Consider the following 7,847-nt stretch of genomic DNA (forward strand, 5'->3'; position numbering starts at 1 on the left):
CGATGAGCTCGACCAGTTAGCTCCTGACGTCGAGGAGTACATTCAGCGCACCGAGGAAGCACGTCAACTGGCCCGTGTGCACATAAGACAGCAGCAGTCTACAGATGCAATAAGGTACAATCTCCACCATCGACAAGTTACCTATGAGCCCGGCGACCAAGTTTGGGTTTGGACCCCCATTAGACGGCGAGGCCTCAGCGAGAAACTCCTGAGCAAGTACTTCGGACCGTACACAGTACTAAGGCGTGTCAGCGACGTGAACTATGAAGTGATTCCTGACGGAGACCTGCCATCGTCCAAGCGCCGATTAACCCGTGCAGAGATTGTACATGTCGTCCGCCTCAAGCCGTATTTTATACGGTGATGTTCACATAGTGTACTGTTGAACAAACTTTTTGCTGTAGTCGCGTCGTCCTCCGAAGAACTCCGAAGCGAATTTTTTTTCCCGACCACAGAACGCATTTGTTTGCCTAGTGTGCATGTCCGTATCTGGGCTAGCACGTTTACATTTTTTTGTGTGCGTCTTACCTAATTTGTGTACTTTCCATGTACGTCTTGTGTTTGAGTTTCGAGTCGATGCTTCATTGGGAGGGGGAATAATGCCACCTGGTGTTTTGAGCCAGCCAACAATCATCATTTTGTGTCCAGCAAGAACGGAGAAGGCGACGAAGTCGAAGATCCCGCGCCAGCTGGAGAACCGTTCCTTCGTGTCTGGCATTCTTCGTGTCTGGCATTCTTCGTGTCCGGCTGCTGGTACTGTTGCTTGCGCTTGCCTTAGCGCGTGACAATATCATCATGACCTGCAGATACATCATTTTTTAACTTGTTGATTAAAGTCACTATTTCCTGAGAGGAAGTGGGTGAAAAAAACACAGACTTCGATAAAGAAGCAATATTGTTACTAAATGCGTTGTCACAGTCAAGTTCATCACCGAGCGGTTTACCAACATTGACAAAGTACTTATTGAGAGCACAGGCTAAATCAAAACCAGATAACTTTCCATCGGGCGTACTGATCTCGTTCAGCGCGTTATAATTATCTTTTCCATTTGTTAGATTAGTTACTTCTCTCCATACTTTACCTCTGTCGTTTTGTGTTCCTATGAAGCACTCGATAAAACTATTTGTTTTTGCTGTCTTTAATTCCCTATTCAGTTGATTTCGATGCTGTTTATACTCCTTTAGAAGGTTGGGATCTCGACTCTGAATAAAAAAGTGGTACATCTTGTTCTTTGTGCAAATTTTTGCGTGCAAATCTTTGTTTACCCACGGATTTCTGAACTTCTTCCTGTTTAATCTTCGTCTGAATAGTGGGAAAGCATTATTATAGGCGTCCAAAAACTTTCTAATGAATTTTGAGTGCGTCTTATTTACGTAACCAATATCGTATATGTTATCCCAAGTTATATTCCGAACTAGGTATTGAAATTTGTTCAGATTTTTATCATTTATTTCCCGTGTTATGTACCTATCAACTGTAACATTGGGTTTGCGCACTCTGCTGATAAAGCAAACAATTGGAATATGATCACCAATGTCCGAACTCAGTCAGCCACATTCAATATTACATGGTAAAACGCTGTAACACAAACATCTAAGAGGGCGGCTGTATCAAAAGTAATTCTAGTAGGCAAAGTAATGTGATTGGAAGATGCAAAAGATGAAATAACAGTGTTGGAATCTCTAGTGCTCTGATCGTCATGCAATAGATTTATATTAACATCACCCATAAGTACAAATGGAAGAGCGGTAGGATTCAAGTTTTCAGGCAATTTTTCAAGAAAATCAAGAAAGTGTCGCTTATTTCCAGTCGGTGGCCTATAAATTGCCCCGACAATTATATTGGGTAGTGATACAGTTAAACATTCAACATTGGGACTCATTATTGAGCATTCGTCAAGAACAGAATGCGGATAGCAACTTTTAACATATACAGCAAGGCATCTACCTCTTCCACTGAGATGTAGGAGACCGTTATATGCGCAGTTATTGAAATGAAGACGGTCATCATGCGTGAGCAACCAAGTTTCAGTAAATACTAAAGCACCAAATTCTGTTGTCAATAAGGTAAAAAAGTGATCAAGGCGGTCGCCTTTGTTTTTGATGCTTCTTATGTTAAAGTGGAGAACAGACAGTTCCTGCGGACGGTTACAGAATTTAGAGTTAAAAGACTCAGGGTTGTAAAGAGAACAAGTCGGTAATTGAAACGTGGCTGTGATCGCTTGAGCGAAAAATGATGCAACTATTGTGATATCTTGCGCAAATCGCCCTCATCGGCAATCCTGACGGCATTGGAAGATTTGTTCTTTCTGGCGAAAATCCTGCCCCGATCGTTCAAACGAATTTCCAAGACATTTCTTTCTTGTGGGTAATTATGGCTCCCAGTAGTTGCTTACTAGCACGGGTTAAATGCTCATTAACATACACCCGATCAGATCCACGGTAGTCCCAGCATCCCATTTGTGATCTGACGTTTTCTAGCCTTCGCAAGAACCGCCTGTCGCTTATCGCGGCGCACAAAACGAACGATAATGTTGTTCTCGCCCGTCACTCCTGTTGTTATCTTGTGACATGTGTCAATGTCAGCAGCACAAAGTGGTTCTTCAATGACTTCGCCAAGTTTTTTTTACGACATCATCAGCATTGTCGACTGACTTGACGCCCTTAAGCTCTAAATTATTCAAACGGCTATATTGTTCCAGCTCGTCGACTTGTTGCGCTAGCTGCTTGTTTTCTTTCTTGAGAGCTTCGTTACTTTTTAGCAGGGTCCTGAGTTCCAGCGTCAAAACTTTCAACTCTGTGTTAATCTGTTTAGTTTCATCGCATGTGTCGCTGCAAAACTTCACACTTTCTTTAACAGAGTGCATTTCAAGTCTCATTTCACACTTGAAATCATCCAGAGCTTTCACGAAATCCTTCGACATTGTTGCAAACAAAAACGGAATTCAATGCAAATAAAACACAGAAACACAACGGAATGCAAATATAATGAAGGCGTAATAAAGCTTGACAGCGGTGCGCAGACTTCTGGCATATGCAGGGAAAACTAGAGGTATAGCTCACCTGCAACAAGCAGAAGAATTAGTCTGGTGCCTGTTGCTTGCGCACTGCTTCCAAACTGCGTAGGCGCCGAGCCGACAGCCTTTTTGTAGCAGTCGAAGGCGGTGACGTCTTGCTAAGCGGTGCCTGTGACAGAGCGCCACGTCATAAAGAAGGAGCGGCTATCAGGCTCCTAACTTGCCTCGCAGTGTGGGGTGAATCTGTCCTGCAGTGTCTGTCCAGTGCCTGCTGAATCCTGTCGATCGGCCCTTGAATAATCATCCACCACTGCAAGAAGCAGAAGAATTAGGCTGGTGCTTGTTGCTTGTGCACCGCTGCCAAACTGTGTCTAGGTGCCGAGCCGACAGCCTTTTTGTAGCAGTCGAAGGCGGTGACGTCTTGCTAAGCGGTGCCTGTGACAGAGCGCCACGTCATAAAGAAGCAGCGGCTATCAGGCTCCTAAATTGCCTTGCAGTGCGGGGTGAATCTGTCCTGCCGAGTCTGTCCAGTGCGTGCGGAATCCTGTCGATCGGTCCTTGAATAATCATCCACCACTGCAAGAAGCAGAACAATTAGTCTGGTGCTTGTTGCTTGCGCACCGCTTCCAAACTGCGTAGGCGCCGAGCCGACAGCCTTTTTGTAGCAGTCGAAGCCGGTGACGTCTTGCTAAGCGGTGCCTGTTAAAGAGCGCCACGTCATAAAGAAGCAGCGGCTATCAGGCTCCTAACTTGCCTCACAGTGCGGGGTGAATCTATCCTGCCGAGTCTGTCCAGTGCGTGCGGCATACCGTCGATCGGTCCTTGAATAAGCATCCACCACTGTAAGAAGCAGAAGAATTAGTCTGGTGCTTGTTGCTTGCGCACCGCTGCCAAACGGTGTCTAGGTGCCGAGCCGACAGCCTTTATGTAGCAGTCGAAGGCGGTGACGTCTTGCTAAGCGGTGCCTGTGAAAGAGCGCCACGTCAGAAAGAAGCAGCGGCTATCAGGCTCCGAACTTGCGTCCCAGTGCGGACTGAATCTGTCCTACCGAGTCTGTCCAGTGCGCGCTGAATCCTGTCGATCCGTCCTTGAATAATCATCCACCACTGCAAGAAGCAGAAGAATTAGTCTGGTGCTTGTTGCTTGCGCACCGCTGCCAAACTGTGTCTAGGTGCCGAGCCGACAGCCTTTTTGTAGCAGTCGAAGCCGGTGACGTCTTGCTAATCGGTGCCTGTGAAAGAGCGCCACGTCAGAAAGAAGCAGCGGCTATCAGGCTCCGAACTTGCGTCCCAGTGCGGGCCGAATCTGTCCTACCATGTCTGTCCAGTGCTTGCGGAATCCTGTCGATCGGTCCTTGAATAATCATCCACCCCTGCAAGAAGCAGAAGAATTAGGCTGGTGCTTGTTGCTTGCGCAAATCTTCCAAAATGTGTCTAGGTGCCGAGCCGACAGCCTTTTTGTAGCAGTCGAAGCCGGTGACGTCTTGCTAATCGGTGCCTGTGAAAGAGCGCCACGTCAGAAAGAAGCAGCGGCTATCAGGCTCCGAACTTGAGTCCCAGTGCGGGCCGAATCTGTCCTACCGAGTCTGTCCAGTGCGTGCGGAATCCTGTCGATCGCTCCTTGAATAATCATCCACCACTGCAAGAAGCAGAAGAATTAGTCTGGTGCTTGTTGCTTGCGCACCGCTGCCAAAATGTCGTACAAGAATCTCTCACGTGACTTGATCCTAGGCACCTAGGGACACGATCATTTAGGGACTTTTGAGAAGGCGCGATGGTGGCGCCAACGACGACGGCATGCGACGGCGTGTTCGTTCTCAGCGTGATCGTTCTCTGTCCACGCCGACGCGTGTTGTTCAACATGGCGTGTGTGATTGTGCTTGCGTTGCTTGTGTATTGGTTGCAGGCTCTGTGTTACTTGGCGGAGAGCCGTGAGTAGTGATTGTATGGCAGTGTGGCTTTAGCCTCGGTGAGCTCTGGCAGTACAGAATCGGCGTTGTGTGATCCGTGTTTCTTGACAATGCGGCGGTGGTGACGATTGAAATGTCGAAGTGGCGTAGCGCCTTGGCAGCGCAGTTCAGCGAACCGCGATGTGGCGTCGCCGTCTCCGCCTTTGCTTAACGGACGTCGAGGGATGTGCTGCTCTCTACAAGTCTCAAAAATGTGACTGCGTCCACCGCCCACGGTTCAGCACTGAATGTGTGGTTTGAGTACTGTGCTTGAAATGAGTGGTGCAGCTGTGGTGGCAGAACGCCATGAGGCCTCAGTTTGTGCTCTGTGCTTGAAATGAGTGGTGCAGCTGGGGTGGCACAACGACGAGAAATCTGTGCTGTGCAGACGCTCGAAATATCCAATTCACGTCGGCGTCTTGGCAACGGCCAGTTCGCGAATCGGCGCCCTGGAGCGGCGCCTCTGTGCCCGCCCTATTCGGTAGCGTCGACGCATTAATATTTGCGTAACTAGGCGTCCTTGCTTGACAGACGCCGATGGCGAAGGTGCTGCGATGTGCTCCTGGCCAGCCTTTCAGTTTTTCTCACATTAAAAATATGTAGCATATCTACATGCCTAGCATGTGTTATAAGACAATGTATACCATGAGAAGATTGTCAGGAGTGCCCCAGTACTGCTACTAATCTGGCATTCCAGGCTTTGCATGCCCTCAGTAAACATGATAACAATGTGAGCCCATTTTCTTAAAAGTGAGCTGCTATTCTGTTTGCAAAATGGGGAGGCTAGCTAAGCTGGTTTGTTCTTTGTGTTTTGTCAGTTTGATGAGAAATTATTGGCAATGTTCTTTTAAGGTGCTTTTAAAAGATGCTAAGCCTACTAAAAAAACTGCACCATTGGCAGTGTTCTTTGGTGGTGACAGAAAAGTGACACTACAGACGACTAAGTTGGTCATACCCGCATTTTTGGAAAATTTAAGAGTAATATTGGCACCCACATCTTCACAACTGTGATTGAGCCATGGATGGCCACACGCTTTCTGCACAAATTATGGGCCCTTACGCAGCATCAGTGAAGAGTCAAAAGGCCAGCGTACTGTCTTCGCTTCGACCTAGCCAGTCTACAGTTCATTGTTGTCGCAACAGCTGATCGCCTCACAAGCTCACAGCCTGTGCCTTCTGCTGCTACTACGGTCAACTCGTCACCCGTGCACAACACTTCTAGTTGTCCCAGTAGTAGTGCCGCTGCTTCTAAATATTGAGTATGCACACATTGCAGGCTACAAGGGCATTATTGCACTGCATCTCATCTCCATGTGTGTTGTGTTGCTGTTTGCATACTAGTCCTTGTTCGATAAGTGCTCTGAATTTTTTTCGCTACTGCAATGTCTTCACTGCACTGTGGCAGTGTTGTATATACTATCGATTAACCTCCATATACGGAAGTGCTTTGATCATCAATCTTCAAAAATGCAACCTTCATGCTGCTGCCTTCTTTCACAAGAAAGCTTGCATATCAAACATTATTCTTTCCCCAACTAGAATTGGCAGGTTCAGTTTGGTCACCTCACCAGGCATATCTAATCTGCAGTCTTGAGTATAGCCAAAACTGTGCTGCACATTTAATTGCCAGGGCTTACAACCAATATTCAAGCGTATCTAAGTATACGTTGTCATTCTCACTACCATACTTGGGAATCATGCCGGAATGTAGTGTCGCTTTGTCCGCTACATAAAATCATTTATAGTGAGCAGTCGTCCACCTTGCCTCTTGTTTGTCCGTCCCTCACGTATAGGTGCTTGCACAATCGCTTTAGCGTCCAGCACATTATTGGTCGAACTAATGCCTTTAACTTGTCTGCTTTGCCACGTGCCATTAGCCATTGGAATGGTCTTCTTGATAACATTGCTGACATTACCAATACTGTAGCCTTCAGACAAAATATCAGTATGTGTGGGTAATGTTCAAGTGTGTCTATTTCTGGTGTAGGTAACTTTTTTATGTAATTACGGACTCGTACTATTCACTGTGTAACCTAGCTCTCTAATGGTACAATTTTACTTCACAATTTTATCATTTCTGTTCTTTTCACGTTATTGTGTTGATCTTATTGTGTCGCTGTTTATATTTTTAACGTTGTATAATTTTTGGCTCCTTTTTTATGCAATGCGCCTCACACGCAATACTCCTTCCTCAACGCAATACACCTTCTGGAGCCTGTGAGGTAGATGAATACATAAACCAGAGGGCACTACTGTTTCTTGTGAAATCAAAATTGTGTATATTGTTGTGGTTTTACCAATAAAAGCTCTAAATTGTAAATTGTTCTCCTGCAATGCTGGCAATGTGTACATAACAGGCCAGTTGTGTATATTGCCTAGAATTAGCATTCTTAGACCCTGAAAAGTGTGCAATATCCTATCTTCCTGTCTGTCGGGGTCTTTATCATTTTTCCGTAAACTTGGGTCACTCGGTAATCCATGGTATAAATAATAATGGGTGGAGCACTGGGACTGCTGTGCTGAGGACAACCAGTTTGAAACAAAAATAGGTCACGAGGTATGCGCCGCTCATCAGTGACCAAAAATGTATTAGGTGCTGGGCAGATTCGAATCGAATGTCAAGCACTGACTTAGCGGCAGCTCTGCTAACAAGCATAGCATGTCCAGAGGGACTAGTAGGAGAGGAGCCCGGCTCATACATGACTGATCTCTGTGGTGGCAATACAATCTCTAAATTGTTTCAATGCTATCGTATTAGCGTTGGCATCATGGTGAAATGGGTTGTGCCACAATTTTTTTCTTTCTAAATTTATTCCCCTGTACCTATGTGTCACAGCTGAGCTCCTATCTCAACATTAGTCGATCTCACCTGAAGTAATGTA

Source organism: Dermacentor silvarum, chromosome 3, assembly GCF_013339745.2.
Source record: "Dermacentor silvarum isolate Dsil-2018 chromosome 3, BIME_Dsil_1.4, whole genome shotgun sequence".
Classification (NCBI taxonomy): domain Eukaryota; kingdom Metazoa; phylum Arthropoda; class Arachnida; order Ixodida; family Ixodidae; genus Dermacentor; species Dermacentor silvarum.